The sequence below is a fragment of the Aegilops tauschii genome, chromosome 3, assembly GCF_002575655.3.
Source record: "Aegilops tauschii subsp. strangulata cultivar AL8/78 chromosome 3, Aet v6.0, whole genome shotgun sequence".
Taxonomy (NCBI): domain Eukaryota; kingdom Viridiplantae; phylum Streptophyta; class Magnoliopsida; order Poales; family Poaceae; genus Aegilops; species Aegilops tauschii.
This window is the reverse complement of record NC_053037.3, coordinates 210,467,823-210,476,013: the sequence shown is the minus strand read 5'-3', so window position 1 is coordinate 210,476,013 and position 8,191 is coordinate 210,467,823. Positions and strand designations below refer to the sequence as shown.

At 46.3% G+C, this 8,191-nt stretch overlaps 1 long non-coding RNA gene across 1 annotated transcript; it reads right to left on the bottom strand.

Moving 5' to 3' along the window:
* Positions 1 to 7,095: 7,095 nt before the first annotated feature.
* LOC141042345 (uncharacterized) lies at positions 7,096 to 7,831 on the bottom strand. The gene is made up of 2 exons (XR_012204735.1): positions 7,575 to 7,831; positions 7,096 to 7,372 (listed from the first exon to the last, which is right to left on the bottom strand). It is a non-coding gene; the product is annotated as an uncharacterized lncRNA (long non-coding RNA).
* Positions 7,832 to 8,191: the final 360 nt, after the last annotated feature.

The following is an 8,191-nucleotide window of genomic DNA, read 5'->3' as shown; positions in this document are numbered from 1 at the left end:
CAAAATGTCTAAGTGGCCTAAAATAGGTAAAACAGAAAAGCTTTAAAAAAGAAAAGAAAAAGGAAAAGGAAAGAAGAAGGGGTGGGAGAGCCCTGGCCTCCCCTTGGGCCTCGGCCCACCTCGGCCAGCCGGACGGCCCACCGCCCCCTGCCCCCCTGGACCTCAACCAGCCCAGCCGGCCCAGCTCCCCGCACTGCGCCTCCCTCCTGTTCCACCGACCCGGTGCGCGCCCTGAGCGCGCCCCACCGCACCCGCTCGCTGGCGTCGAGGAGGATAAGGCCTCCACGCCCCCCGGCGCCTCGGGCCCTTCTCCCACTCCCCCCTCGTCCTCTCTGTCTCTCCCTCTCCCCACCAGATCCGCCTGCTCGCCTCCTTCTCAGATCCACCGCCCGAACGCACCTGCCGCTGCACACCGTCGTCCTCGCGGTCCCCGTCGTCTCCGAGCCGAGCCATCATGCTGTAGCGCTCCGCCGCGAAGAGATGCATTGTCTGGCGCCCCTCGTTGGAGCCGGAGAGCTCCACAGCGAGCGGTGCCAGCCGTCCCCTTCCGCCATTGTCGCCGGCGAACTCCGTCATCTTCGGCGACTGCTGCTGCTACTTGTGCCTTCCCGGTGAGCTCCTCTTCCTTCCCCACTCCCTACTGGCCCTAGCGCGTATCCTAGCTACCTTTTCCACGCGCGCCCGAACGTAGCGCCGCGGGGCTCGTCGTCGGCGAGTCTCCGGTGACCTTATGGTCACGGGCGGGTGCCCGTTAGATTCGCCGCACTGCGTAGCACCCGCCTATGCTCTTTACTTCGTTCGTTCGCGCGCCGAAATGGTCTCTCCGTAGAGCTCCCGAACAAGCTCGTCGCCGACGAGGTCGTGCCGCTCGTTTCCGGTCGTTTCAGCCACTCCGACCACCGCCAGTCGACGCGCCGTCGACTCACCGTTCCAATGCACCCAACCGCGACCAAAACGGTGGCCTGTGCGCGGTTTCCGACCGGTGCCCGTCCTCGGGCCGCCGCGAACGCGCTCGCCGGCGTGATTCCGGCGGGTCGCCGGCCCCCGCTGACCTGGACTGACTGCTGGGGCCCGCCGTGCCACTGACCAGTGGGTCCTGTTGACCTGTTGACCGGGTCAACTGCTGACTGGACCAGCCCAGCTGCTGACAAATGGGCCCCACCTCCACTAATTAGCTAAAGGATTTTAAAATAAATTAATTAGCTTAATTAGATACTGACAGGTGGGCCCAGTAGTTTTACTAAACTAAATTTAGATTAGTTTGAACTCTATTTAACCCACTGTCTATGACAGGTGGGTCCCCCATGTCAGTTTTGACCAGTCAACCGGACTGTTGACTGTTGACGTCATATTTTCATTTCTGTTAATTTAGTTAATTCTAGAAAATGGTTTAATCTTTGAAAATTCATAGAAAATAAACCGTAACTCCGATGAAAATGTTTTCTACATGAAAGTTGCTCAGAAAAATCCAACGAATCCGAATACGAGGTCCGTTCATCTGCCACATGCCCCTAGCATGCTGAACATGGAACATTCCCCCTCCGGTCATCTGTTTGATACAGGTGCGGAACCGGGAATACATTCCCGGTTGAATTCCCCCTTCACCTTTATCGTGTAGCCATACGTTAGGTCACACCCGGCACAACATATTGCCATGTTATGCTTTGTGATGCTATGCTTGCTTTATATTTATTGTTTCTTCCCCCTCTTCTCTCCGATAGACCCCGAGACCGATGCCACCCCTATGATCGACTACGTCACCGACGACCCCTCCTTGCCAGTGCAACCAGGCAAGCCCCCCCTTTGATCATCCCGATATCGCCCATTCCATTCTCTCATGCTTGCATTAGATTTTGCTACTGTTATTGTTTGCTCCTATTCTGATGCATAGCCTACTTTTGGTAACCTGCTCATTGTACCTTACCTACTTATCCTAAACTGCTTAGTATAGGTTGGTTAGTGATCCATAAGTGACCCCCACCTTATCCTTGTTGCCCCTACTTCATCGTCGAAGACCCGATCAACGGGATCGAAACCAGGCCCCGACCCCGCATCACTTTCCCCTTAGTTTCTCGACACTACTGGGCTACTATCGAGTGCCGGGGGTGAGACCTCTACATCACTTCTGATGTTAACCCTGTAGTGTAGCTATTCGATCGTGGTCATCGGGGTGATTCCGCCTTGACCACTTTCGATACGACTCTATCGTGCAACCCCTCAAGTGTGAACCTCGGGTGTGGTTCCTCTTACGTTCACCTTGATGATTACATCAAGTGGAATACACCGGGGGTGATTCCTCGGGTTTTCCCCTTGATGTTTGGACACACAGTTACTATGGTTACTATGAATTTACACTGAACCCTGTTACTAAAGACGGGTCAGCCCCAAAGGGTACCCGCGCGAGCATATTTGCGAGTGATGAGGAGTCGGGTTGACCTGGAGGGTGCCCGCGAGATAATTATGAGGCGTGGCCGGGCATTCCTAGCCCTTGCTGCAAGTCCTCGAGACGGGGCAACGGGGTCACATCTTTCGTGAGTCTCTGCTTGTTACCGCGTGCTCCTAATCCACTACAATTTGGATATTTGATCCGAGGGGCCTCTGGCCTGATAGCACTAACCATCACGTGGGCATAGTATGGGTGTTTTGCGTCGTATACATCAGCCGAAGCTTAATAGACGTTGGCGACTGAGCGGCGCGCGCCGGGTTGGACTGCGTAAGCACCTGCCTTGTTGAAGGAGGTAGCTAGGTCTGCTCACCGGCCGCGTTCGCAATGTGCAGGAGTTCCCGGGGAGATGGCCCATGACCCCTGGGGGCATAGGTTTAGTACGGCGTGCTGACCTCTCTATTAAGCCTAGGTCGGGTTGCGGTGTATTGTTTGGCCGAGGCCGGGCATGACCCAGGAAAGTGTGTCCGGCCGGAGTCAATCGAGCGTGGTGGGTAAGTTGGTGCACCCCTGCAGGGAAGAAAACATCTATCGATAGCCTGTCCTACGGTAACGGACACTTGGAGTTGTATCCCGATCGATACAACTAGAACTAGATGCTTGTGATGAGAAATGGATTGTGATGAGAAATGGATAGTATGGCTCTGGGGTTGCTTTCTCGCAGGGAGTCGAGAAAGGATCTCTGGCCGAGGTTGATAACACTACGACTACTTTACTTTATGCTACTCTACTCCCTCCTGTTGCTGCAAGATGGTGGTTTCCAGAAGTTGCTAGTCTTCGATAGGACTAGGCCTTCTCTCTATTCTGGCATTTCTGCAGCCCAGTCCACATATACAGCCTTCCTTTGATAATGTTGCATATGTAGTGTAGATCCTTGCTTGCGAGTACTTTGGATGAGTACTCACGGTTGCTTTGCTACCCCTTTCCCCCCTTTCTTCTTCTTTCCGGTTGCTGCAACCAGATGTCGGAGCCCAGGAGCCAGATGCCACCGTTGATGCCTACTAGTACGTGGAGGCCGCCGACGACCAGGAGTAGTTAGGAGGCTCCCAAGCAGGAGGCCTTGCCTTTTCGATCTTAGATGCTTTTGTGCTGGCCTTCTTAAGGCAAACTTGTCTAACTCATGTCTGTACTCAGTTAATGTAGCTTACGCTGACTCTTGTGGTTTCGAGCTTATGTATTCGAGCCCTCGAGGCCCCTTGCTTGTAATATAAAGCTTGTATTATTTTAATTTGTGTCTAGAGTTGTGTTGTGATATCTTCCCATGAGTCCTTGATCTTGATCGTACACATTTTCGTGTATGATTAGTGTATGATTGAATCGAGGGTGTCACAGAGATGACACAACACTCCTGTGAAATGGATAAGCAAGGAAAAGATCATGATCTTGACACAACGGGATGATGGGTCAAAGAGAGCAACATCACCATGACTCCGGAACGAAAGAATAGATGTTGGATCGTTGGAAAGAAAATAATTGAGAAGAAAATGACATCTTCTACCACAAATGAATATATCATGCTTAAAAATAAGGATTGAACGGAGTTGTTGGAAGATCAATACTAGAGGATATGATCCTCGTGGGCTTATGGAGACATCTCAAAATTATGAGGTGACATCCAGCCACTACCAAAAGATTGATTAGCTGAGAGGAACGAAGAGATGGAAAAACTTCTTTCACCGCGAGAATAGGAGGAAAACTTGGATCATTGATAAACACCATAGTAGCAACATTCCTTAGGGAAGGCTTTAAGTGAAATCTATACCAAGATAACACCAACGAAGAAATTGTTGGGTTGAAAAGATCTCGTGAACGAATTGAAAATGATGGGTTTAAAATATGTCACTCTTGAAAACTTGTGAATCATGAAACACGAGGGGGAATTATCAAGAATGGCACAACACCACCTCAAAAGATGAGATAGAAAGAACTGCACTTCGGATGCAAGATGAGGAATGCTTGAACTCCTCAAAACGAAACATGTGTTGAGCAACATGTTTATTTTAGAGTATAGCTTGGCGGATCTTAACTCTGAGAGAAATCTTCAAGGACAACTGAAGAATGAAAGGAATCCTTGACGAACCACCATGTAGAGCCTCCATGAAGAACTCCGGTAATAAAAGGATGATAGAAAGAAAGAGAAGTTGAAAACACAAGGTGAAGCCTGGCAATGATTTAGATGGAGCTTCGCGACGATATAACCGAGAAAACTTGGAACTCCAGAAAAGGAAAAAATGAAACACTAGAACCGATGAATTACTTCATCATGAACAAACTCCGAAGGAAGGGATTAAACACTTGGATGAAACAAGAATAAGAATTACATCATGTGTATCCTTCATGAATTTAAATTGATGACAAGCAACAGATTTGGCATACTACTTATACTCATTGAAAAAGGATTGAAGAGAGATATTTCTCAACTTGGGAAGGTCTTCAACGAACCACCGGTAGGATTGAAACAACGAATAAATTGATATGATATCAAAGGAGGAGGAATCTTAAACGAAGCACCGTAAGAACTGAAAATGAACGAAGAAAGATAAAGAAACACCGGGAAGAAATAGAGAAACGAACGAAGATACTTGAGAGATTTTAGATACAAGAGAATGAAGAGATGACAAGCAGACTAGAGAATACCTGAACGGTGCACCGGAAGCATTGGAGAATGAATGAAGAGACATCAATTCAGAATCGAGAGATCTTCTGAAATAGTGGCCTTCGGATGATCGAAAAAGGAAAGCAACCCCTGAAATGCGTCGGATGGGTGAAAAGAATTCTCACAATCGAAAACAATTATGAGAGGATTGCATAAGCTAGAACTATGAATCTTCAAGAGAACGGACCAAGATTGAGGAGAAATCCTTCTTCGGTCTTCAAATGTCGAGAATGATGATGAGAACCACCATGAATTGTTCGGGCACTCCGGAAGAGGAATAGAAAGGTTGAACCAACAATGAAAATAATATGAAAGCGAACTTGGAGGATACATTTGACTAATGAGAAATCCTTCTTATGTCAAACTTTGTAAGAATTTGAGAATCGCTCCGGATAAATTAGAAGAGTCAGGTAACATCCTGGGAAAAGACATGTGGATTAGGGCCCACTCAAAAGAAACACCGTTGAATGATTACTTGAAAGGGGGGATTGCACCGGTTGAATTAAATGGCTTGAATGAGATAACAACCTCGAAATAACTTGAACGGATTGAGAATGGAAACGTGATTCTTCTGAGAGATCTTCAACACTCCGGAACCCTTGAATAGCGAGAAGTGAATGATTAAGAGGTCCACCGGCATGAGAAAGCATTTGAAAGGAGGAAAAGGGATATGATCAACACCGAAAGCTTGAATTGAATCCACCGGAGAAGAAAAGTGAACAAAGAATTATAAACTTGAAGATTCCTTAGCATCTTCCTGAGAATCACCGGATTAGAACATTGAAGAAAAAGAATGGGGAGACTTCCCATCAATAAAATGATAATTGATTGAGAAATTTGAGTCCTTGAAGAAAAGGGTGGGAGGGCGGGAAAAACAAAGGCAACTTGGGTCGGATGAAACGAACACCGTTGAGAAAACTTAGAATTGATCTCGCGAATGGGAAAAAATGATAGGATTAGCCTGGAGAGAAGCACGCCGGTTAGAAAAGAATTAATATGACAACCTCGATGATAAAATTAGTATTCACATAGAAATATGAGAACACCGCTTAGGAAAAAGGTATGGAATCAACACTTGACAATGAAGCAACTCGAATACCACAAACCAAGACAAAACAAAGGATCTGGCTTGGAAAATTAGCCAGAAACAAACATATGATAGAAATTTACCCAATCCCATATCATGCATTTGTCGGAAAGTTATTCTAGAAGCTACTTGAATTCCCACCTATAAACTCCCGAAACTTTCTGGTCATGCAATCTGGTGTTGGCGATACAGGGGAAGCACAATATCTCACCCAACTAACAAACCCTACATCCAGTTGTATCCATCCATCAACACATAACCAAGAAAACTCCGAAAATCATGTACATCAACCTTCGAAAAGCATCCGTTATACGAGTTGTGGCAATACTCTCGAACTCCCGCCGCATTACTGGGTGGCGTCGAGGTTATCTCACCACTAACTGTATAAAAGAGATTTTCGATGTCAGCAAACTCAGGTATTCTAGAACTGCAACGATAAAATTGTGACGACAACACCTCGGAGCTCAACTCCCCGAGACACTTCCACAACCCTTAAATGTTAGGAGGCACCAAGAACAATGTTCTCGTCACAAGAATATCGGAACGATCCCAAGATACCCGCGTGATCGTAAATTTTTTTTAGTGAAAATTAGGAGAGGAAAGTCAAAATATCTACGTCAGGAGGCCTCACCAGAGCGACGAAGGGACTGAGGAGTAAAAAGAATCCTACTCTCCGATATATATAACCCTAAGACTCAAAACATTTTTGTTCTAGACTCAACAACGTTAGCGATTCGATCAAGCAGGGGGCTCCTAAGTCGGGGATGGCTTTGATTACCAACTTGTAACGCCCATGATGCGGCTATATCTCCCACGTGTCGAGGCATGACTTAGAGGCATAACCGCATTGTGGTCTTGTCGCAAGAAGGGTCATCTTCACACAACCCCATGTAATGAACAAGAAAGGGATAAATAGAGTTGGCTTACAATTGCCACTTCACACAAAGATCATATAATTCATACATCATCAAAGTACACACATAGTCTGACTACGGACAAATCCAAATGAAAAGAAGATAACCCCAAATCCTAGATCCCCGATCGTCCCAAGTGGGCTCCACTACTGATCATCAAAAAATGAAACATAGTGACGGCCAAGGTCCTCGTCGAACTCCCACTTGAGTTCGGTAGCATCACCTGCACTGGTATCATCGGCACCTGCAACATGGAACAACCTGCAAGGCACCTGCAACTAGCAACACTATTAGAGGGGCTGAGCAAAAGCGGTAACATAGACAAACAACAGTTTGCTAGGAAGGTGGGTTATGGGCTTGACATGGCAATATGGGAGGCATGATAAACATGTGGTAGATAGCACGACATAGCAATAGAATGAAACATCTAGCAAGCAAAGATATAAGTGATATTGAGGGTAATGATCATCTTGCCTGCAATCCCGCTAGGAAGAAGACCAAGTCCAAGAACTAGACGAAGCAACGTAGTCGAACGGATCCTCACAATCGCAACGTAACCGAAGCGCAACCGGAAAGAAGCAAACAACATGGTAAAGAACCATCACATAAGCATGGCATGATGCAAAATCAAGTATGATGCATGTCCATTTTAATGAGGCATGGATGGCAAAGTGCACAAACAATACTACAAATTAAGTATGATGCATGTTCGTTTTAACTCGTTGCATATTGATGAAACACCACATCAATTATTTAGTTCTCTCTCGTTTATTTACCCAACAATATTAAATGTTATTAAACATGGCAAGAGGTGAAGCATATGAAAACTACCTATCTAGGCAAGTTTAAATGAGGCCGGAACAACAAACAACAATTCCGGAAAAATCCCCATGTGCATATTTTGAATTTGTTACTGTTCTACCCTAAATCATATTTTAATGTTGTTAAACAGTAAAACAAAGTGCACCAAGTTAATCTATGCATTATTCCACCCCATTTACATATAAATTTTATTAAATTCGGAGCTACGCTTAATTAGTTAAGAAATAAATCATTTTAACATGGCATTTATGCAAAATTAAACAAACAGC